This window comes from Oryx dammah, unplaced genomic scaffold, assembly GCF_014754425.2.
Source record: "Oryx dammah isolate SB20612 unplaced genomic scaffold, SCBI_Odam_1.1 HiC_scaffold_11175, whole genome shotgun sequence".
Taxonomy (NCBI): domain Eukaryota; kingdom Metazoa; phylum Chordata; class Mammalia; order Artiodactyla; family Bovidae; genus Oryx; species Oryx dammah.
Genome location: NW_024080568.1, coordinates 911038 through 935594, shown reverse-complemented (window position 1 = coordinate 935594; position 24557 = coordinate 911038). Strand labels below are relative to the sequence as shown.

Sequence of the window (24557 nt, the reverse complement as noted above, 5' to 3'; positions counted from 1 at the left end):
CCCCAACTTCATGAGGTCAGAAGCTCCTGCACTTAAGACTTTGAGCAGTTAATACCAAAAATATATAAATAAGTCAGGATAGTCAATATCTTGTAGTAACCTACAATGGAAAATAATTTAAAAAATAATCTATATGTCTATGTATGACTAATCATAGTCATACACATTGTTGTGTACCTAAAACATTGTAAATCAACTATACTTCAGTTAAATACATAAAAAAGAAAAAAAAAAAAGAAGTCAGGGACTTCCCTGGTTGTCCAGTGGCCAAGACTTTGCACTTCCAGTGCATAGGGCCTGGGTTGAGACCTTGGTCAGGGAACTAGATCCCACATGCTGCAACCTAGTCTGCATCCTGCAACTAAAGATGCCCCATGTCAGGACTCAGACCTGAGGCAGCCAAATAAATATTTTTAAAATGACCCACAGGAGGCAGTCCTAAGATGGCAGAGGAATAGGATGAGGAGACACTTTCTCCCCCACAAATTCATCAAAAGAACATTTGAGCGCCAAGCAAATTCCACAGAACAATTTCTGAATGCTGGCAGAGGACATCAGACACCCAGAAAAGTAGCCCATTGTCTTCAAAAGGAGGTAGGACAAAATATAAAAGATAAAAAGAGAGACAAAAGAGGTAGGGATGGAGATCCATCCAGGGAAGGGAGTCTTAAAAAATAGAGAGGTTTCCAAACACCAGGAAACACTCTTTCTGGTGGGTCTGTGGCAAGCCTTGGGATCTCAGAGGGCAAAATAACCGGGAGGAAAAATAAATAAATAATTAAAACCCACAGATTATGTGCCTAACAGCAAATCCCAGCAGTGTGACAGCCCAGACGCTCCTATCCCCCACTAGCAAGTAGGAGAGGGACAGGGAAGAGAGGGCAGCATTGCTTAGGATAAGGACTGGGCCTGAATGCCCTGAGGACAATCTGAGGGAAATAGCTTGCAATAGTAATCCAGACTGTGGGATAGCTATCCCGAGATTCAGCAAAAATCTCTAACTACTGCCAGGCATGCTCACAGAATAAAGGACTGAGCAGAGCTATCCTGCTGTGGACCCACCGTAGACAGGCAGGCAGGCAGGGCAGCCAGAGGCGGAAATGGGCAATCGCAGCCCCAGAGAGGCATCCTATACCAAACTGCAAGCAGACTTCACTGCTAACCAAGACTGCTTGGGATTCTGGATGGTTGACATTCAACAGGAGGGTTTCAGCCAGAGATCAGCTTCCCAGAAGAGACACAGGGCACGCCTGAGAAGGCGCACCTATCGTATCCCCATAAAACTGAGTGGCTGGGACGAGGGAGCCGATAAGTCACAGCCTTCAACTGGGGGAGACTATGAACGTCAAGGACCTGGTCACCTGAACTGCTCTGACCTGGGACGGGCACAAAACGCAGGCCCAACTTAGTCTGCGCCTTTGTGGAGTACCCGAGTACCTGAACCCCAGCAGCTTAGACCCAGGAATTGTATGCACACCAGGGCCCACATCAGACAGTTCCCAGCAGAGCAACCTAGAGTCTGAACAGTGTAGACTGGGAAAGCACATACGCTGTGAACAGAAGCAAACCCAGTGTGGCTGAATCACTGTGAACACATGCCAGTGATATTTATTTGCAGTGTTCCTCCCTCTCCAAATCATGCCTAAACAAGTGAGCCTAAAAGAATATGACCACCACCACTCTCCTTTGTGTCAGAGTGGAAATCAGACACTGAAGAGATCAGCAAACAGAAAAAGCTAAAATAAACAGAGAGAACTGCTTTGGAAGTGACAGGTGCAATAGATTATAACCCTGCAGTTATCACTGACTATATTAGAAGGGGCCTATGAACCGTGAGAAGTACAAGCCGGACCAAAGAACTATCTGAAAATGAACTGACCCCACACTGTCCGCAACAGCTCCAGAGAAAGTCTTAGATATATTTTTAATATTATTTTTTAAATTAAAATTTTATTTTATTTTATTTTAAAGTCCCCATTACTCCTTTAATTTTTATTTTTATAACCTACTACTACCTTGGAAAAGAAAAAGAAAAAGAAAGACCCTATTTTTAAAGCAAACTTCACATATATATTTTTTATAATTTCTGTGACTTTGTGTTTTTTGTTTTATTTGTGCTTTTTTTTTAATATTGTATTTTTGAGAATCTAAACTTTACTCAAGATTTTTAATCTTTGTTTTTTTTTTTTTGGTATTTGTTATTAACTTTGTACCTTTAAGAACCAAATCTTCAGTACCCATTTTTACTTGGGAGTGAGATAACTAGCCTGATTGCTCTCTCCTTCTTTTGACTCTCCTTTTTCTCCATCCGGTTGCCTCTATCTCCCGCCACACCCTTTTCTTCTCTACCCAACTTGGTGAATCTTTTTGTGTGTTCCAGGCTGTGGAGAACACTTAGGGAACTGATTGCTGGCTGGATCTGCCACTTTCTTTTTTATTCCCTCTTTTATCCTCCTGGCCTCCTCTGTCTCCTTCCTCCCTCTTCTCTTCTCTGTGTAACTCCATGGACATCTGTGAGAGATCCAGACTGTGGAGAGCACACAGGGAAGTGATTACTGGCTAGCTTGCTCTCTCCCCTTTTGAATCCCCCTCTTCTCATCCTGGTCACGTCTATCTCCCTCCTCCCTCTTCTCTTCTCCGTGTACCTCTCTGGGTGTCCCTCACTGTGGAGAAACTTTTCATCATTGACTCATTGGAAAAGACTCTGATGCTGGGAGGGATTGGGAGCAGGAGACGACAGAGAATGAGATGGCTGGATGGCATCACCAACTCGAATGACGTGAGTTTGAGTGAACTCTGGGAGATGGTTATGGACAGGGAGGCCTGACATGCTGCTATTCATGGGGTCGCAAAGAGACAGACATGACTGAGTGACTGAACTGAACTGGTACTGTATTGGTGTTTTTCTTTCTGGCTAACTTCACTCTGTATAACAGATTCCAGTTTCATCCACCTCATTAGAATGGATTCAAATGTATTATTTTTAATGGCTGAGTAATACTCCATTGTGTATATGGACCATAACTTTCTTATCCATTCATCTGCTGATGGACATCTAAGTTGCTTCCATGTCCTAGCTATTATAAACAGTGTTGTGATGAATATTGGAACACATGTGTCTCTTTCAATTCTGGTTTCCTCCTGTGTATGGCCAGCAATGGGATTGCTGGATCAGATGGAAGTTCTATTTCAAGTTTTTTAAGGAATCTCCACACTGTTCTCTATAGTGACTATACTAGTTTGCATTCCCAGCAACAGTGTAACAGGATTCCCTTTTCTCCAAATCCTCTCCAGCATTTATTGCTTGTAGACTTTTTGATAGTAGCCATTCTGACGGGCATGAATGGTACCTCATTGTGGTTTTGATTTGCATTTCTCTGATAATGAGTGAGGTGGAGATTCTTTTCATGTGTTTGTTAGCCATCTGTATATCTTCTTGGAGAAATGTCTATTTAGTTCTTTGGCCCAATTTTGACTGTGCCATTTATTTTTCTGGAATTGAGCTGCAGGAGCTCCTTGTATATTTTGGAGATTAATTCTTTCTCAGTTAATTTATTTGCTATTGTTATCTCCCATTCTGAAGACTTCCAAAGATTAAGCTTCTTTTAATTTCATGGCTGCAATCACCATCTGCAGTGATTTTGGAGCCCCTAGAAATAAAGTCTGACACTGTTTCCATTGTTTTCCCTGTTTCCCCATTTATTTCCCATGAAGTGATGAGACCAGATGCCATGATCTTCGTTTTCTGAATGTGGAGCGTTAAGCCAACTTTTGCACTCTCCTCTTTCACTTTCATCAATAGGCTTTTTCATTCCTCTTCACTTTCTGCTATAAGGCTGGTGTCATCTGCATATCTGAGGTTATTGATATTTCTCCCAGCAATCTTGATTCCAACTTGTGCTTCTTCCAGCCCAGCGTTTCTCATGCTGTACACTGCTGAGAAGTTAAATAAACAGGGTCACAATATACAGCCTTGACGTACTCCTTTTCCTACTTGGGACAAGTCTGTTGTTCCATGTCCAGTTCTAACTGTTGCTTCCTAGCCTGCATATAGGTTTCTCAAGAGGCAGGTGAGGTGGTCTGGAATTCCCATCACTTTCAGAATTTTCCACAGTTTATTGTGATCTACACAGTCACAGGCTTTGGCATGGTCAATAAAGCAGAAATAGATGTTTTTCTGGAACTCTCTTGCTTTTTCCATGATCCAGCGGATGTTGGCAGTTTGATCTCTGGTTCCTCTGCTTTTTCTCAATCCAGCTTGAACATCTGAAAGTTCATGGTTCATGTATTGCTGAAACCTGGCTTGCAGAATTTTGAGCATGACTTTACTGGCATGTGAGATGAGTACAATTGTGTGGTAGTTTGAACATTCTTTGCCACTGCCGTTCTTTGGGATTGGAATGAAAATTGATCTTCTCCAGTCCTGTGGCCACTGCTGAGGTTTCCAAATTTGCTGGCATATTGAGTGCAACACTTTCACAGCATCATCTTTCAGGATTTGAAACAGCTCAACTGGAATTCCATCACCTCCATTAGCTTTGTTCTTAGTGATGCTTTCTAAGGCCCACTTGACTTCACATTCCAGGATATCTGGCTCTAGGTGTGTGATCACACCATTGTAATTATCTGGGTGGTGAAGCTCTTTTTTGTACAGTTCTTCTGTGTATTCTTGCCACATCTTTTTAATATCTTCTGCTTCTGTTAGGTCCATACAATTTCTGTTCTTTATTGATATCATCGTTCCATGAAATTTTCCCTTGGTATGTCTAATTTTCTTGAAGAGATCTCTAGTCTTTCCCATTCTGTTCTTTTCCTCTATTTCTTTGCATTGATCACCGAGGAAGAATTCTTATCTCTCCTTGCTATTCTTTGCAACTCCGCATTCAGATGCATATATCTTGACTTTTCTTCTTTGCTTTTTGCTTCTCTTCTTTTCACAGCTATTTGTAAGGCCTCCCCAGACAGCCATTTTGCTTTTTGCATTTCTTTTCCATGGGGATTCTCTTGATCCCTGTCTCCTGTACAATGTTACGAACCTCTGTCCATAGTTCATCAGGCACTCTATCTATCAGATCTAGTCCCATAAATCTATTTCTCACTTCCACTGTATAATCCTAAGGGATTTGATTTAGGTCGTACCTGAATGGTCTAGTGGTTTTCCCTACTTTCTTCAATTTAAGTCTGAATTTGGCAATAAGGTGTCCATGACCTGAGCCACAGTCAGCTCCCAGTCTTGTTTGTGCATATTGAGTCTGAACTCAATATGCCAGCAAATTTGGAAAACTCAGCAGTGGCCACAGGATTGGAAAAGGTCAGTTTTCATTCTGATTGTGTAGAGCTCCTCCATCTTTCACTGCAAAGAATATAATCAATATGATTTTGGTGAGGACCATCTGGTGATGTCCATAGGTAGAGTCTTCCCTTCTGTTGTTGGAAGAGGGTGTTTGCTCTGACCACTGCATTCTCTTGGCAAAACTGTATTAGCCTTTGCCCTGCTTCATTCCATATTTCAAGGCCAAATTTTCCTGTTACTCCATGTGTTTCTTAACTTCCTACTTTTGCATTCCAGTTCCCTATATTGAAAAGGACATGTTTTTTTGGGTGTTAGTTCTACAAGGTCTTGTAGGACTTCATAGACTCATTCAACTTCAGCTTCTTCAGCATTAATGGTTGGGGCACAGATTTGGATTACTCTGATACTGAATGGTTTGCCTTGGAAATGAACAGAAATAATACTGTCATTTTTGAGATTGCATCCAAGCACTGCATTTCAGAGTCTTTTGTTGACCATGATGGCTACTCCATTTCTTCTGAGGGATTCCTGCCCGCAGTAGTAGATATAATGGTCATCTGAGTTAAATTCACCCATTCCAGCCCATTTTAGTTCACTGATTCCTATAATGCCGACGTTCAGTCTTTCCATCTCCTGTTTGACAACTTAAATTTGCCTTGATTCATGGGTCTGACATTCCAGGTTCCTATGCAATATTGCTCTTTACAGCGTTAGACCTTGCTTCTATCATCAGTCACATTCACAGCTGGGTATTGTTTTTGCTTTGGCACCTTCCCTTCATTCTTTCTGGAGTTATTTCTCCACTGATCTCCAGTAGCATATTGGGCACCTACTGACCTTGGAGTTCCACTTTTGGTATCCTATCATTTTGCCTGTTCATACTGTTCATGGGGTTCTCAAGACAAGAATACTGAAGTGATTTGCCATTCCCTTCTCAAGTGGACCACATTCTGTTAGACCTCAGAATATGTCTGACACCTCAGGTAGGTGCTGCAAGAAGGCATCAGAGGGCAGACACACTGAAACTATGCAATGTTAGGGTAGAGGAAATTTGAACTGCAGTAATGGAAAATATGTAAAAGTTTCGTATTGTGTGGGCAAAATGAGACGTGTCCTCAGAAACTAAAACAAGCAAAGCAAATTTACACATTCTTTTAGAAAATCCAAAGTGCTTCAGAATGAAATATAAAGGTGCAGAAGAGAGAGCTAACAGCTTAAGTAGATAGATGTATCCTCAATTTATGTGAGCAATATGATGCTTCATAGGCTTTTAGGCATTCAAACCATAAATTTGAACTCTGATGGTTGGGATACCCTTACCTCTCATCCTGGTGAACTCTTGCATAGAATATTTTTATTTTGTGATAAAGTTGTTCTAATCAGTATTGTTCTATCATGTTTTGAAGAATAAGTATTTTTTTGCTTTCAACTTTCAAAGTATATTTGCATGTTGCTACATATATATATATAACTACACTTCTATGTTAAATTCATTGTTATTTTTTTAGAGGTCTCATTTATTTTATTATTATTATTAAAATTTTATTTATTTTGGCAGGGCCAAATATTCATGGATGTTCAAGGGCTTTCTCTAGCTGAGGCAAGTGGTATGGTGCACTTAATATTGGGCATAGTCTTCCCATTGTGGTGGTTTCTTTCATTGCAGAACACTGGCTGTAGTTTTGGCACATGAGCTCCTGAGTTGTGGCCCATGAGCTTAGTGACAATTCAGCATGTGGGATCTTCCCAGACAAGGATCATTGGGAAGCTGACTATTAACCAATGGATCACTAGGGTAGTTCTGAACAAACTCAGACTACACAGGCTAGAAGTTTGATACAGTACATATGAAAGCCAAGAACTACTTTTTAAGTAGATACTGTGTTGCTTTGGGACATTCTCCTGGTGACTCATTGTTAAAGAATCCACCTCCCAATGTAGGTGATCCAGGGTTGAGAAATTCCTGAGTGATGAAGACAGATCTTCTGGAAGAGAGATTGAAAAACAACCTCAGTATTCTTGTCTGGGAAATCCCACGGACAGAGGAGCCTGGTTGTCTATGGTCCATGGAGATGAAAAAGGGGAGGAAATGACTTAGCAGCTAATCAGGACCACCACCACCATATTGTTTTGGCAGATAAAGTAGATAGTTTGCTTAAATGACCTTTGTCTGGAATGTCTGAAAAGTAGTCAGTGCTTTTGATTATTAAAACTATGCATAACTAAAAGGCATTTTTATTTTATTGTGTGTAAAAATCCTTTACAATATTGAGTGCAAATTTTTATAACGTATTGCAAGAGAATTTAGCCAGTCATTATATACATTTATTTAGTTCTCTTTTTAAGCCATGTCTTAAAACAGCAACTGATTTCAATTATATTCTTGCTTTGGTATCTGTCTTGAATTATATATATATATATTTCATTTTTGAAAGCAGCATTTCAGTAGGTTTAAATAATTTATATCATCATTTAATATTTTCTACTACAATTTGCCTCTAAAAAGAGAAATGATGCTCCAATTCTCTGATTTATCAGGACAAGAGAATAGTAAAGTTCATTGCTTTATTTATTTATTTATTTATTTTTTCAGGGTTAAAATACTCTTTCTAAGGCAGACTCCAAGTTTCAAGCTTTTTTTTTTTTTTTTTTTAATCTATTTTGGTTTCCGGTCTGCTTAGTCATACAGTCTCGTCTGACTCTTTGTGACCCTCTGAACTATGGTCCATCAAGCTCTTCTGTCCATGGTGATTCTCCAGGGAAGAATACTGAAGTGGGTTCTAGGGCCACTCTTCCAGTGAATGTCTCATAGCAGATGGATTTTTTTACCATCTTAAGAAAGCCTAAAGAATACTAGAGTGAGTGACTTATTGCTTCTCCAGAGAATCCTCCCACACCAGAAATCAAATTGGGGTCTCCTCCATTGCAGCAGATTCTTAAGCAGGCGATCTACCAGTGAAGCCCTGGTTTCTGCTAAAAAAGTGCCAATTGTCATTCCTTATTATGTGGACTCACTGATCATATGTCATGATTAAGTAGAAGACAAACTTTCAGTACACAGTTTCATGCTTGAAGTGAAAAACAATTTTTTATTTGAAGAAAAGTATACTATATTGATGAAAATACCCAATAAACAAAATATACTAAAATTAGGGGAAAAAATATTCAAACAAACACAAGGACCATAGTCTAGGAAATAGTCTTTCATATAGTTTTGAGAGAAGTGTTCTGAAGATGTAGGGGCAGAGCCAGTACATATAAAAACTTCTTTAAGTGGAAAATCCATGAGTGAAACATATATTGTGGTAAAAAGATCCTTTTAATTACAAAATACTATGTGGCAAGCAGTAATGTTAGTGTTTTCCTAGGCAAGAATCTGGAATCATTAAACTTCTTGCTTATCTTAACTGACTAGGAACACACAACTCCAAAGCACAGAAATACATCATCTTGTTTTTATATCCTGAATTTCCCAGAGGGTACATTGATGGTAGACAACTGCAGTAGATTTTGACTTCCCCATTCAACTGGATACCCAGTGACTATTCTTCATGGTTAAAGCAGATGTACAATATATGTTTCACAGGTCAAAAATAGGGTGTCTACCATAAAGTTCAAACAAAATTGTATCTAGCCAGAATGTTCACTAATACTTAAATAGGTGTAAAGGTCTTCCATCACTATGAAAAACAATCATAAACATTTTATTTAGGAAGAGAAAACAGTTTTTTTTTGTTGTTGTTGTTTACACTAACTTTAAACTTTATTCCATCCCTCCAATATTGGATACACAGACTAGGGGCTCTACCCTAGTAGAGCCAACAGTCCCTAGCTTACCTTAGTTAGTTAGTTGGTTAGTTAGCTAAGTTGCTCAGTTGTGTCCAACTCTTTGAGACTCCATAAATTGCAGCACACCAGGCCTCTCTGTCCATCACCAACTCCCAGAGTTCACTCAAACTCATGTCCATCGAGTCAGTGATGTCATCCAGCCATCTCATCCTCTGTCGTCCCCTTCTCCTCCTGCCCCCAATCCCTCCCAGCATCAGAGTCTTTTCCAAGGAGTCCACACTTCACATGAAGTGGTCAAAGTACTGGGGTTTCAGTTTTAGCATCATTCCTTTCAAAAAACACCCAGGACAGATCTCCTTTAGAATGGACTGGTTGGATCCCCTTGCAGTCCAAGGGACTCTCAAGAGTCGTCTCCAACACCACAGTTCAAAAGCATCAAGTTTTTTGGCGTTTAGCTTTCTTCAGAGTACAACTCTCACATCCATATATGACTACTGGAAAAACCATAGCCTTAACTAGACGGACCTTTGTTGTGGGCGTAAATATTTCAAAGAGAGGGATCTGTAATGAACCTCAATAAGTTCCTGTGTCCCAAACCTAAGGACATTTGTTCAGGTCCTTTGAGAGATATATACCCTTTCTCTTTAATGCCTCCACCATGTGTATTACATTAGATTTCTAACAGAAGCATCCTGAGGGAAATTGTTTCTCCAAGAAGGAAGACAACGGATACAATTTAAGTGAAGAAATAGTCAGGAAAGAGCACTTATTAGCAGATTCAGTTCAGTTCAGTTCAGTTGCTCAGGTGTGTCTGACTCTTTGGAACCCCATGAATTTCAGCATGCAAGACCTACCTGTGCATCACCAACTCCAGGTGCCTTAGTAAACTGGCAGAAGCCTACCTTTGGGCAGCCGAGGCTTTGCCCATCCAGCCTTCATCCCTTCCCAGGACTCTGCCTTAGCTATTGTTTATGACACCCTGATTCTTTCTTTTGGGACTGTTAAGTATTTGCCCATACTTTACTTTGTGGACAGTTCACCACTGGTGAAAATGCTGCTTCTCTGCAAAAACAAAGGTAAATAAACCCATGTTGCATGTTTAAGCTCATGTCTGCCAGTTTGCTTTCCTCTACCTGTCACAAATATTAACCTTTTTTAGAAGGCAAACATATCCCAATGTGTTCAGCCTTCTTTTCTCATAAAATAGATGGTGGCACTATGTATTTCTACTTATCTTTACTCTGAGGCAGACAGTTCGCAAATAACCTGATTTGACAATAACTTCACTACTAACTTCCAAAACAGTACTTCTAAGCTATCTGAAGGAGGGCACTGGGACAGTCATTCCTTGAATTCTTTTTACAGACCTGAGTTCTGCTTGTGTCATGTTAATGTCCTTGTAATGACTCCTGGAAAACTGTAAGTGCAAGGAATGAGAATACCTCCTTCAGAATAGCACCACATTTCATATTCCACAACAATCTCTCTTCATTATTCATTCCTGGCACTTCATTTTCACTCTCAAGGCTTACTTAATCTTTGCCATCACACTTCTTTGCCTTTGAGTTCAGTGCTCTCTAGATTCTTCAAACCAACTGCCACAACCTTTCTCTAGCAAATGTTTTGTTGCTAACTATTCAGGGAAACTCTAGGAATGTCTTTTTCATAATGTGTTAGGTAAATTACAAAAACTTCTACTTTTATTTTTTTCCTAATCAATTTAATTCACTTTTAACTTACAAATAAGTGTACATTTCCATACATTTCTTCTTTCCTCCTCTGTTTCTAGGAATGAAGTTTCAGATGCCCATGTTGGATTGTGTATTCTAAAGAAAATAGTAATTATTTTATGAATGCAGAATTACCACACCTTGGTGCTTAATAGATGTTCAACACATTTATGTTAATGTTATCTTCCTAGGCTTTATTCCATCCTTGGGTAACTCCCCTCTTCCTTCTGTGGGACTTTTAAACCAGCTGCTTCCTCTCAGGCCAAACTGAAGACATTTCTACATGTGATTTTTCAGTTTTCATTCCTTTACAAACATATGGACTATTTTGGTTTATTAATTTGCAAATGAATTGTGTAACAGAATGTATAGAACCCAGGCTTAATTGGAAAGTATAGATAATAAAAAATGCTAATGTTATCTCTGTTAATGGGTTATGTAGTTAATAATATATTTATCTGGTAAGGGATTTAGAACAAGCCATCAACAATTTATTCCTGGCTAATCAGTAAGAAAATTAGGTTAAATTTGAAATCTCTTTTGGGTTCTGTTAATATTTTACTGCTATTTAAATGTTAATCTGTTTTCTTTCCTTGTTTATATAAAGTTTAACCACTTATGTTAGCTTATTTGATGAGTTTATAAAGTATTATATAGATGACTAGACTTCAATTTTTATTCAATTTATTAATCACTGAAGTGAAAGATGCAGAAACAGGTGCAAGGATAAGAAGGAGAATAAATGTAAAAAAAGAAAATATTTAAAGAAGATAGCCAAGGTAAGAGTTATTTAGCTATTTATGTCTATTATAATAATGTGAATTTCAGATTTTAATCTGAAACATACCTTGGTCAAAGTCCTGTGGTGTTGTCTCATATTTCCTTTTTTTTTTTTTAAATCTAAATGCTGTTATTTGCTTGTATGTTTCTTTTCTTTTCTTTCTTTCTTTTTTTTTTTTCCTGTGCTGGGCCTTGATTACTGCGCATGGGCTTTTCTCTAGTTGTGGGGAACGGGGGCTGCTCTGCAGTTGCAGTGCACAGGCTTCTCATTGTGGTGCCATCTCCACTTGTGGAGCACAGGCTCTAGAGAGACCAGGCTTCAGTAGTTTCAACATGTGGGCTCAAAAGTTGCAGCTTCCAGGCTGTAGAACATAGGCTTAGTAACGGTGGCACAGACTGTCAGTTGTTCTGGGGCATCTGGATTCATCCCAGACCAGGGGTTGAACCGGTGTCTGCTGTATCGGTAGGTAGATTCCTATCCCTGAGCCACCACAGAAGCCTCTTATAGCTCCAGCTTTTCCCCATTTGTAGTGCTATACATTTCTTCAGAATTTCTTTATTAAATAATTCATTTTACACGGTTTCTCATGGAGGCATAACGTGGCATTTCTGTAAACAAAGTGTTCTGTTTTTATTCTATGGAAAAGCATGGTATAACTGAGTGAATTTTAGGGTTTAGAGCAGAGTAAGGCTGGCTGTCAACATTGAAAATTCCCTACTATTGTAATATTTTTCCATAGACAACAAGGAATCCATGCCGAGACATCAGACCATCAGTAGTATAATGTCACTAGTGTATGATCATATTTAATAAGGTAACTGCACAACTGACTCTTATTTAAGTAAATGCAGACTAAAATAAGAGTAATAATTGACTGAAGCACCTACTTTTTTTTCCCTTTAATGAAAATTTAAGCCCACGGAAACGCTGAAATGTGAGTGCAACTACCATATGTTTTTTAATTAGACTCACTAATCTTTAATGTTTTCTTTTCATACTTTCTTTCTGTACATGAACATTTTCCTTCTAATATTTTAAACTTTGTTATAAGTTTAAAGATCAAGTTACATAGTTATGGATTTTAGCTCTAAATATTTCATCTCCTAAGAGTGAAGCCTTTTTCTATGTAACTCCAGGAGAATGGTCACAAGAAATTTAACCTTACCATTTTATTGTCACCTAGTAACCATAACTTTGACTAGATGAAACTTTGTTGGCAAAATAATGTCTCTGGCCTTTGAATATTCTATCTAGGTTGGTCATAACTTTCTTTCCAAGGAGTAAGTGTCTTTTTATTTCATGGCTGCAAGTCACCATCTGCAGTGATTTGGGAAAGCAGAAAAATGAACTCTGACACTGTTTCCACTGTTTCCCCATCCATTTCCTATGAAGTGATGGGACCAAATGCCATGATCATTTTCTGAATGTTGAGCATTAAGCCAAATTTTTCACTCTCCTCTTTCAATTTCATCGAGAGGCTTTTTAGTTCCTCTTCACTTTCTGCCATAAGGGTTGTGTAATCTGCATATTTGAGGTTATTGATATTTCTTCCAGCAATCTTGATTCCAGCTTGTGCTTCTTCCAGCCCAACATTTCTCATGCTCTACTCTGCATAGAAGTTAGATAATCAGGGTGACAATATACAGCCTTAAGGTACTCCTTTTCCTATTTGGAACCAGTCTGTTGTTCCATGTCCAGTTCTAACTGTTCCTTCCTGACCTGAGTTAGATTTTTCAAGAGGCAGGCCAGGTGGTCTGATAAAACGATCTCTTGACCAACCTAGATAGCATATTGAAAAGCAGAGACATTACTTTGCCAAAAAAGGTCTCTCTAGTAAAGGCTATGGTTTTTCCAGTGGTCATACATGGATGTGAGATGCCTCCTGTGACCTTGGGAATCTCCAGGCAAAAATACTGGAATATGTTGTCATTTCCTTCTTCATGGGATCATTTTGGCCTGGAAGACAAATGCGTGTCTCTTTTGTCTCTTGCATTTGCAGGTGAATTCTTCATGCCTGAGCCACTGAGGAAACCTGTTTTTTGGTATAGCCACTAGCCATATGTAGATGTTGAAATGAATGGAAATTAACATATTATTCAATTCACATGTATTATTTTCTCTTAATTGAAAATTCTATTCTCTGTTGTTGAGCTGGTGTATAGCTTCCAGTCACATTTGTGCAGTAATTTCCAGCACTTCATAAAAAAGCCATGTAATTATTCCTGCATAGTGCAAGCCACTAAACCAACACACAATATACACACTAACACACACAAACATGAATATTTTTAATCAATTATTTGGAACATGATGTGTGGCTAAAGATAACCCACTCCTTGACCTTCTTATTTTTTCCTTACTTTAGAAGTTTCCCCCCCCCCCCCATGGCCAATTTTTAAAATTATCATCTTGTTTTCTTTGATATTTTCTCCTGTGTAGCAGTCCTGAGTACTAAGCTAGGTGCATGGTTTGTTATCCAAGGAACACTCTAGCATGTGAATCTCATTTACCTTTCAGGATAATTACACATTAGACTAGGAGCTTTTTGGTGCAGTTGTTATTCAGTTGCTAAGTCACGTCTTTGACTCTGTGGGATCCCATGAACTACAGTACACTGGGATTCCCTGACCTTCACTATTTCCTTGAGTTTGCTCAGACTCGTATACCTTGAATCCAGTGATACCATCCAACCATCTCATCTTCTGATGTCCTCTTCTCTTGCCCTCCTGCTTTCCCTGCATCAGGGTCTTCTCCTTTCAGTGGACTCTTTGCATCAGGTAGCAAAGTATTGGAGCTTCAGCAGCGAACTTGAAGTGAATGTTCAGGGTTGATCTCCTTTAGGATTGACTGGTTTGAACACCTTGCCATCCAATGGGCTCTCAAGAGTCTTCTCCAGCACTACAGGTGCAAGGCGTCAACTCTTCAGCGTTCAGCCTTCTTTATAGTCCCAACTATCACTTCCATATGAGACTACTGAAAGAACTAGAGCTTTGACTATACAGATCTTTGTCAGTAAATTGGTATCTCTGCCTTTTAACATGTTGTCTAGAGTTGCCATAGCTTTTCTTCCAAAGAGCAGTTCAGTTCAGTCACTCAGTTGTGTCCAACTCTGTGACCCATTGGACAGCAGATTGCTAGGCCTACCTGTCCATCACCAAATCCTGGAGTTTACTCAAACTCATGTCCATTGAGTCGGTGATGCCATCCATCCATCTCAACCTTTATCGTCCCCCTTTCATCCTGGCCTAAATCTTTTGCCAACATCAGGATCTTTTCAAATTAGTCAGCCCTTGGCATTAGGTGGCCAAATTATTGGAGTTTCGGCTTCAACATAAGTCTTTCCAATGAACACCCAGGACTGATCTCCTTCAGGATGGACTGGTTGGATGTCCTTGAACTTAACGGCACTCTGAAGAGTCTTCTCCAAAACTAAATAAGAATGCACCAATTCTTTGGCACTCAGCTTTCTTTACAGTCCAAATCTCACTCTATACATGACTACTGGAAAAACCATAGCTTTGACCAGACAGAAACTTGTTGGCAAAGTAATGCCTCTGCTTTTTAATATGCTATCCAGGTAAGTCATAATTTCCTTCTAGGAGTAAGTGTCTTTTAATTTCATTGCTGCAGTCACCATCAGCGGTGATTTTGGAGCCACCCCTTAAGAAATGTCACCCACACTTTCCACTGTTTTCCCATCTATTTCCCATGAAGTTATGGGACCAGGTGTCATGATCTTAGTTTTCAGAATGTTGAGCTTTAAGCCAACTTTTTCAGTCTCCTCTTTCACTTTCATCAAGAGAATCTTTAGTTCTTCTTCACTTTCTTCCATAAGGGTGGTGTCATCTGCATATCTGAAGTTATTGACATTTCTCCCAGCAATCTTCATTCTAGCTTGTGCTTCATATAGCCCAGGGTTTCTCATGATATACTCTGCATAGAAGTTAATAAGAAGGGTGACAATAGACAGCCATGAGGTACTCCTTTTCCTATTTGGGAACAGTCTGCTGTTCCATTTCCAGTTCTATCTGTGGCTTCCTGACCTGCATACAGATTTCTAAAGAGGCAGGTCAAGTGGTCTGGTAATCCCATCACTTTCAGTATTTTCCACAGTTTATTATGATCAACACAGTCAAAAGCTTTGGCACAGTCAATAAAGCAGATGTTTTTTTCTGGAACTTGCTTGTTTTTTCAATGATCCTGCAAATGTTAGCAACTTGATCTCTGGGTTCTCTGCCTTTTTGAAAACAATTTTGAATATCTGGAAGTTCATGGTTGATGTATTACTGAAGCCTGCTTGGAGAATTTTGAGCATTACTTTGCCAGTGTGTGAGATGTGGGGTAGTCTGAGCATTCTTTGCCATTACCTTTCTTTGGGATTGGAATGAAAACTGACGTTTTCCAGTCCCCTGGCCGCTGCTAAGTTTTCCTAATTCGCTGGCATATTGAGTGCAGCACTTTCATAGCGTCGTATTTTAGGATTTGAAATAGCTTAACGGGAACTCCATCACCTTCACTAGCTTTGCTGGTAGTGATGCTTCCCAAGGTCCATCACATTTCATGATGTCTAGCTATAGGTGAGTGAACATTCTATCGTGATTATCTGGGTCATGAAGATATTTTTTGTACAGTTCTGTGTATTCTTGCCACCTCTTCTTAATATCTTCAGCTTCTCTGGGTCCATTCCATTTCTATATTTTATTTTCACATGTATGCATGAAATGTTCCCTTGATATGTCAAATTTTCTTGAAGTGATCTCTAGTCTTTTCCATTCTATTATTTTCCTCTATTTATTTGCACAAGGCTTTCTTGTGTCTCCTTGCTATTCTTTGGAACTCTGCTTTCAAATGGGTATATCTTTTCTTTTCTCCTTTGCTTTTCAGTCCCTTTCTTTTCACAGTTTTGTAAGGCTCCTCAGATATCCATTTTGCTTTTTTGCATTTCTTTTCTTGGGGATGCTTTTGATTCCTGTCTCCTGTATAATGTCACAAACCTCCGTCCATAGTTCATCATGTACTCTGTCTATCAGATCTAGTCACTTACATCTCTTTCTCACTTCCACTGCATAATCATCAGGGATTTGATTTAAGTCGTACCTTAATGGTCAAGGAGCAGGCACTTTTTAAGCATGGCTGCAGTGGCTATTACTTTGATGTTAGTCCTTAGTAAAAAAAAAAAAATTAGTAATGTACCGGTTCCATATTAATTACCTGATTCTTTCTCTTTATTCTGATGCCTGCTTTTGTCACTTAGTCAAGAAGACATCATCCCATACTGGATAATGTTTATGTCAATGTTTTCAAGTGACAGTAGAATCAGGTGGGCTCTTGACTATTCTTAGATATAATTGTTTTTAAACATTTGATCCTTTATCTTGAATTACAGTTTTAAGCACTTTAGAATAAGCATCAACGTGTTCTAAACCAAAAGTTTGTTAATGATCTACCCACTGTTTATAATCAGTAGAGTTCATGAGGGAAAGGAGAGCCACGATTTGAGGAATACTCAGCGTGAGAGGTTGCCAAGTCAGCATTTAGGGTGCAGTTTGAAATCAGCCACTTTGATGTCCAAAGGTAGAGAATGCAGTCATGAAGACCAAGACTGATTTTTTTTTCCCCTCAAATTAGTGGATAGGTTAACTATTCACAGTAGCAGATAGCTTTTCATGGAAATAGCATTTGTGATTTTGGATTAACAACTTCACTTTTGTTGATTTTTACTTGCTTTAAATATAAGGGGGTAAATACATAAGTGTATCTGGAAGAGATATAGACATTGAGAGATTAAGAGTCCTCTCATTTCATGGAGAAAATTAATATATGTCACCTTGAGACAGTTCTTATTTGTTGTAACACTTGACTTTTTTTTTTTTTTTTAATCATTGTTTGGTCTAAAGGTAGTACTGAAACTGAAGTTACCAACCTAATAACAAATGTTGCATTTTAAGAAAAATTGAACCATATCTTACAATTTTGTTTTGATTTTTTTTTCTTTTCTGCCCATTCCGAAGAATATGCTCAGGTAACCAAAATGCTGGGGAATGCACGATTGGAAGCAATGTGTTTTGACGGTGTGACAAGGATATGTCATATCCGAAGAAGCTTGAGACAAAAGGTCAGTGTGGAGATATGTTTTACTTTAATACAAAACTTACCTTTAAAATACCTCTGCTCCCAAGTGACTGACTTTTGTGAATTCTTGAACACTTCAAAAGTAGTGATTTATGTGGCAATATAAATGCATAAAATTAGAAAATCCTTGATAACTTTCTTCATAAGATTTATATTTAGAAAGAATGATTTATGTCACTTAGGGTGGACTTATGCCAGATATATTTGCATTTGAGGAAACAGACAGTGTATGAAACAAATGGCCTAGATTCTTAACAAAAATATTAAGCCATGAAAGAAAGAAAAACACTAAAAATTATTTTTAAGATAAAAGAAGTCTAATTGCTAATTAAATATAGTGTATGGTCCTGGGTAAGACTTTGATTTGTGGGAACAGCTGTAGGTGGTATTAGGAGCATTTGAAATTGGAATATGATAGACCATCTTCTTTAGTATTTTTGGCATATTTATTGATCATATTGTCTAAAACTTACTTCAACCCTATTTTTTTTTTTTTTGGATTAAAACAGTTTTGTTCTCTTAAGTCATTCTTTTCCAGTTAGTGATTTGGTGCCAGAATTGATGTAGATGGTAACTAGATTGCTATATTTGTTTAGATGACTTATTTTCATTTCTTTAAAACAACTAAAAATTCCCAGAGCGATTTGTGAATAAAAGTAATTTATGTGACAAATAACTATGCTTTTATAATTTTAAAACACTTTAATTGAAGTAAAATTAATGTATATTTTAATATATTAATTAGAAAATTTGACCCAAAATGAACTGCCCAATTTTAGCTTTTGCTTAATATACTGTAACTTTCTATAACTAGACTTTGTCTCATAGGCATGAGCATGCACATATATCATACACACATACCTGCACATGCACACAAGGCACACACACACACACACACACATCACACACCTGCAGTTTCCCCCAAATCCTTAGCAGATACTTTTTACACACTGAGTGAATTATATTTTTTTGTATCACGTTAAGTATGGCTTAACATCAAACACTATTGTTTGCATTTTAAATGTAATATACTGTGAGTTTTCTTTTATAGATTTGGATAAATACTTCTGGTATTATATTGGTTGGTCTACGAGACTAGCAGGTAACAATTACACTTACATTTAAAATGTTCTTGAATTTAGGAATCATTAATATCAGTATTTCAGTGATAAAATTAAATGCATTTGACCTGCTCTAGCCAGTTATGATTCTCAGCTTTCTGGCATCAAAATTTGTTATGATCCACTTATGTTTAAGATGATAGGATTCTGGCTGACTGAGAGTATATGTGTTCTGTGGGAAGACTGGTTTTTTCATTTCTGATTCTAAATATGATATGCAATATATGTTCTCTTATTAGTTTGGATAAATACTACAGCTCATCTTTCTGTCCTCATTTAAGGTCCAGGTGTATTCAACACTCTGTGCTACGTTTTCAGGGTTTATGCTGCAGGCTGACATTTTCAGTGTTCTGTAGTAAAGCGAGGAGATACATTTGTATTTTATGATATATACTTCACAGAGCTAGATTATTCATTTTCCTTTCATTTTTTTCTTTAAATTTTGGTGGCACTGCAGCTTGTGAGATCTTAGATACCCAGTCAGGGATTGAGCCCAAATTACTGCTGTGAAAGCCCTAAGTCCTAATCATTGGACCACCAGAGGATTCCCTCCAGCTTTGCTTTTTAAATATTTTTGAAAAATAATATTTGCTGAAATAAGAACAGTAGCATATGACAGTGATTTTCATTAGTACTCTCACTCATCAAAAGAAAAAAATTTAGTAAATGTATATTGGGTTCTCAGTTATGATTTTTAAATTCAAAAGTCTAAGATCCAAGCTTGAGAAAGCACTGCTGTAGATGATGCAATTAAATAAGACAAAATGTCTAGCTCCAAAAAAGGGCTTTTTTGGCTTATAGGAGAAAGGTAAGATATAGACTAGGTCTTTTAAAGTGTAAGCTATAAATCTGAGATGAATACTTAGAGAACTACTTGGTAGTTGCCCACTCTGATCTCAATGTTTGGAATATGACTTGTGAGACAGAAATCTTTTTGATTTCTGTGTCAAACCCATCGCTTGTGCTTCATTAAAGTTTGAGTGAAATAATTGTTGTTTCTCTCTATTTTATTATCAGGTCATGTTTTCTGTAAATACCCAAGACGTTTTGATTTGTAAAGTTTCAGTCTTCTGTTTCCTTGTTGATTTTTTGGTGTGATTGATCTGTTAGTGATTTAAAGAGACAGTTTAAAGTCAGCCACTCTACTCTTCATCTCTGATGGTTTCCTTTTTAAAGAATCTGTATGTCTTCATTCTCCAGGAAAATATTCTTGACAATTAAAAAAAATAAAACAGTATACACATTGTTTCTTGTATTATTTTTATCTATACTACCTGATGTAAAGCCTCTGTTAAGTGCAGCTTCTAGGCTTTCTGAGCCATTCTTTGTATTGACTATTTCCTTATACGTGACCAGACACTTTCTCCTATTTCTTTGTGTGTCTCATGTTTTGTTGTTGTTGTTGTTGAAAATTAGAAAATGCAGATATAATATGGTGAGATGGGACATCAGATTTCTTCTCTCAGTGTTTTTTCTTGCCATTGTTTTTTGGGTGATTTCTGAAACAGATTCTGTATGGTATATATCTTTTCCTTGTGTGTGGCCACTGAATGCTTGTTTATAACCTAGCAGACAGCCCATGTTTGAGGTTTCATTAAAAACCAGTAGGACTCTCATTCTCTGTTTTTAGGCTCTGTGCATTCTGGGTCATACCTTTAATACTTAGCCAGGTGACTGATAGTTCTGTTCATTTTAGGTTTGGGCAGGTCATTAAAAGCTGAGACATTATGAGCATCCCTGAACTTTGATGAGTTTGTGTTCAGTCCTGATTCCACATATAAATGAGGTCCTGCAGTGTTACCTTCCTCTGTGTGAGTGGTGTCTCTTAGCACACTACTCTCCAGGTTCATCCATGTTGTTGCAAATGGCAGGGTTTATCTACCTTGGGTGTTAATCCCTTATTGGTCATATCATTCACACACACACACACACACACACATATTACCAATCTAATACATTGTCTATTTTTATTGTTGTTGAAAATTTCCTTTTCTGTGCAAAAGTGTGATTTAGTGTGATATAGTTTCGCTTACTAGGTTTTGCTTATGTTGCTTATGGGTCGGGTGTCCTGTACCAAAAGCAAAGAGCAAGAGCAGCATTTAGTTGTTTTACACTGTGTTCTCTGGCAGTAATTTTATGGTTTCAGCTCTGTGTTTAAATCTCTAATCTATTTCAGGGTAACTTTAGGTAGTTTATGGTGTATGAAAGGGGTCTAAGTTTATCTTAAGTATTGTTTTTCCAGTCCTGTCTATTGGAGAGGATGTCTTCTCTACACTGTGATCTTGGTTCCCTTCATAAGTATTAGTTGTCTCATTTTGAAAAATTTTATTTCTGAGTGCTCAGATTTGTTCCAGGATCTGCATTACTGGTGAAATGCCAGTGCCATATTGTTTGGACAGTTGTGTTTTAAAAGGAGGAATTGTGTGTCCTCCAGCTTTTTTATTTCTCAAAATTGCTTGGTGGTTTATATTGCTTGAGATTCCACATAACTTTATCTGTGGGGGAAAAAATGCTACTTGAATTTTTATAGGAATTACATGGAATCTGTACATTAATTTGGATAATATGGATGCTTTAATATTATAACTGATTTAAGTATGTTGATTTTATACCCTGAAACTTTACTGAATTTTTCCTTCTTCTTCTTCTTTTTTCTTTTTTCATTTTTATGTTTTGTGATCTGGAACATCTATTGATAACCTTCCTATTTTTTATATTTGGTGACTATATACATAGACTCTGTCCATAAAAGTGTGTCATTTTCACCCATTTATTTTAGTTTAACCACATATAACCCTACAAATGGATCAAATAATAGTTAATTCCCAGTTTAATTCTCTGTTTGATGGGCAGTGAAACCACAATTAATCCTTTAAGGCATTAAAATACTAACTGTAAAGTGATAGACACAAATAGCTCCTCTGATTTTTAAACTATTGAGGATAATTACAAACCCCTGCTACTCAAGTCATAATCTAAAGATAATAGCAGCATCACTATTCTATGGAATTGTATCAGCAGGTTATTAGTTTATCTCTTCACTACTGAGTTACACTCAGAGTTTTAATAAGACACCTATGTGTGCACATTATAGTTTGAAAAGTGTTGCTTTGTATTACACTACAGTTTTATGACTGTGATATTTTCAGTTGCCTTTCTTTAGGCCTTTTCTAGCTTAATTGTAAGCATTCAGAATGTTTTCCTCTGTCAGTGACTCCGCTTCTTTAAAATGGAGAAAAGTGAACATTTTAGGGCAGTAATTGTCAGGCATATTTGCGTCATAAACACACAAAAACTTCAAGTCATGCCTGTCAGGTTTTAGGAAGATATAGATATCTTTTTTTAAAGCACCACAGACAATTCAAATCAGTAAGGTACTCTGAGAACTGTGGGTTATAGAAAGGTTTCTCTTGGGTAATAATACCACTTTCAGTTTGAATTACAGTGTTAGAGTGTGGACAAGGACCACATTGCAAAACCGCCACTCCATGTGTTTCCTTTTCTTTCTTTGATTCAGTCCATTGTATACATAACTTTCCTAGTCTATACTTTATTTGCTCATGCATGCAAACTGCATCACGAGGATTATTTGTGGGTGTGTGTGTGTGCAGATGATAGAAGGAAGGTGAGAGAATAGTGAGGTTTTTCTTAGATGTCTTTAATTTGAAAGTAATTTATGAGATAACTGGTGATTTTTTGCATAACCAGTTTTGATCCTTCCTTATTTTTCTCCAAGGATAACAAATCTGATGTAATTTTAAAGTACAATGCAGATGAAGCTAGAAGCCTGAAGGCTTATGGAGAGCTTCTGGAATATGGTAGTTAATGTCAAAGTTAGTACATTTCCCTCTCTTCTCATAGTATTTTCTAGTTAGTGTTTAGGTGAAACAGTCATTTCAGAATACTCTTTTTTCTGTATTTTGAAATAGATGCTTAAATTCATTTTAAGTATGTATTAAATACTTCAGAATATTAACAACTTGGTAATGGGTTACCTTCCTAATATATGTTCTTTTGGTGGGGAATTAAAAAGTTTACAAATCCTAGAATTACATAATAATTGTTAAAGGAATGCCTCTTTTATACTCTTAAAAACAATTCTTAAGAGATTGTACCTGTTTTCAGCTAATTGAGGATGACATTTACAGTACTTGTATTGATTTTTATGGAAAAGAATGTTCAGTTTTTCTTAATATATAGAGTATTGTTGTGGAGTTTCATGGAGAGTGTTTTTAAATCCCTTTTATTTCTTAGAGGCAAAAGCATTTTATTCTTCCTTTAGTAAGTGTGGGACAATTAAAATAAGTTCCTAGTAACAAAAAAGAGGAAGTGTACTAAACTCACATTTGAACATAATAGCAATGATTTTATTCTACTACAGTGCATTTTATTATAAAGTTGAGTTTTTGAGTAAGAGTGAAGATTCTGATGACAAATAGGCCATATAAGAAATACTAAGATAATTGGGAATCAAATCAATACTTATTCTGCAGTGAATTTCTCATAGAGGTTTCACTGTGAGTTTGTTCTCTGTGATATGTTTCTACTTAGGAAGATTTTTCTTGTAATAAAACTGTTGAACCAAAGATTGATTACAAGCAGTTTCTTGTACAGTTCAGTGTTTTAGTATTAATCCAGTTTTATTTCTTTAAATAGGCAATTAATATAGTAACATATTGATTTTATATCTTTAAGAGTATGTTCCTATTCTTTTTAGTTGAACTTTGTGAAACAGATACCTCTGATCCTGAGGATGATGATGAAATCCAGTTTAAGAACCCTGCAGGTGAGGATGAAGACATTGAGTTGTAAGTCCAGCCTGAACCATATGTGTGTGCTTTTTACTGTTTTATATGTGAAAGTAGTCAGATCTTTCACCGTCTTAGGTCTCAGAAGGTTGAACACTGAATTGAATATATATTGAGGCTTATGTATCCATGAATTTGAATATTGATGAATATTCAGAAACCAGCTTGGGAACCTTTTTAAATTTTCAAGAATTTTATAATTCTGTAGATCCCTGTTTGTTTTCTTTTTTTGTTTGTTTGTTTGTTTTCTTGTTAATAAATTAGGTAGTAAAAATATACTGTAGAAACCAAAAGTGCAAAAGAATCAATGAGTTCTTGACTGAATACTAAGGTTAAAGTTTAGAATTCCAAGAGCAGATTTTAGGAAGTCTAAATTAAATCACTGACCTAGAACACGGATTTCAAGATTGTTCAGTCACCAACATCTTTTTCAAGAGTATTTTCTGACACTCAGAGAAAGTCTGTTTTAATTTGAAGTGAGCAATCACATATTCATCAAGATTATACAATTTACATTTTTTTTACTCAGTGTGTCACATCTGTTCATACCAGTCCATCATTTAGGAAATGAAACCAAGGCATTATCCTGGGGGTCTAGTGTTTTAAGGTTCTCATTGCAGGGGTCACGAGTTCAATTCCTGGTTGGAAAAAGATGAACCACATCTTGCTTGTCATGGCCACAAATAACAATGAAAATCCAAGTTGTTTCAGATTACTCACACCATGAGTTAGAACAGCTGAATATGTACCTTTAATGGTGAAATTTTTACCAGAATTTTTAACATTTTTATAGATTTTTAAACGTATGATAATATTCTACTGAAGTGAAAGTGAACTTGATCAGTCGTATCCGACTCTGCGACCCCGTGGATTATAGCCTCCCAGGCTCCTCCGTCTGTAGGA

The 24557-nt window shown here is 37.3% G+C and overlaps 1 pseudogene; it reads left to right on the top strand.

Annotated features, from left to right (window-relative positions):
* The first annotated feature begins 10484 nt into the window (after window positions 1-10484).
* Window positions 10485-23658, top strand: LOC120860747 (annotated as a pseudogene).
* The last annotated feature ends 899 nt before the right edge of the window (window positions 23659-24557 follow it).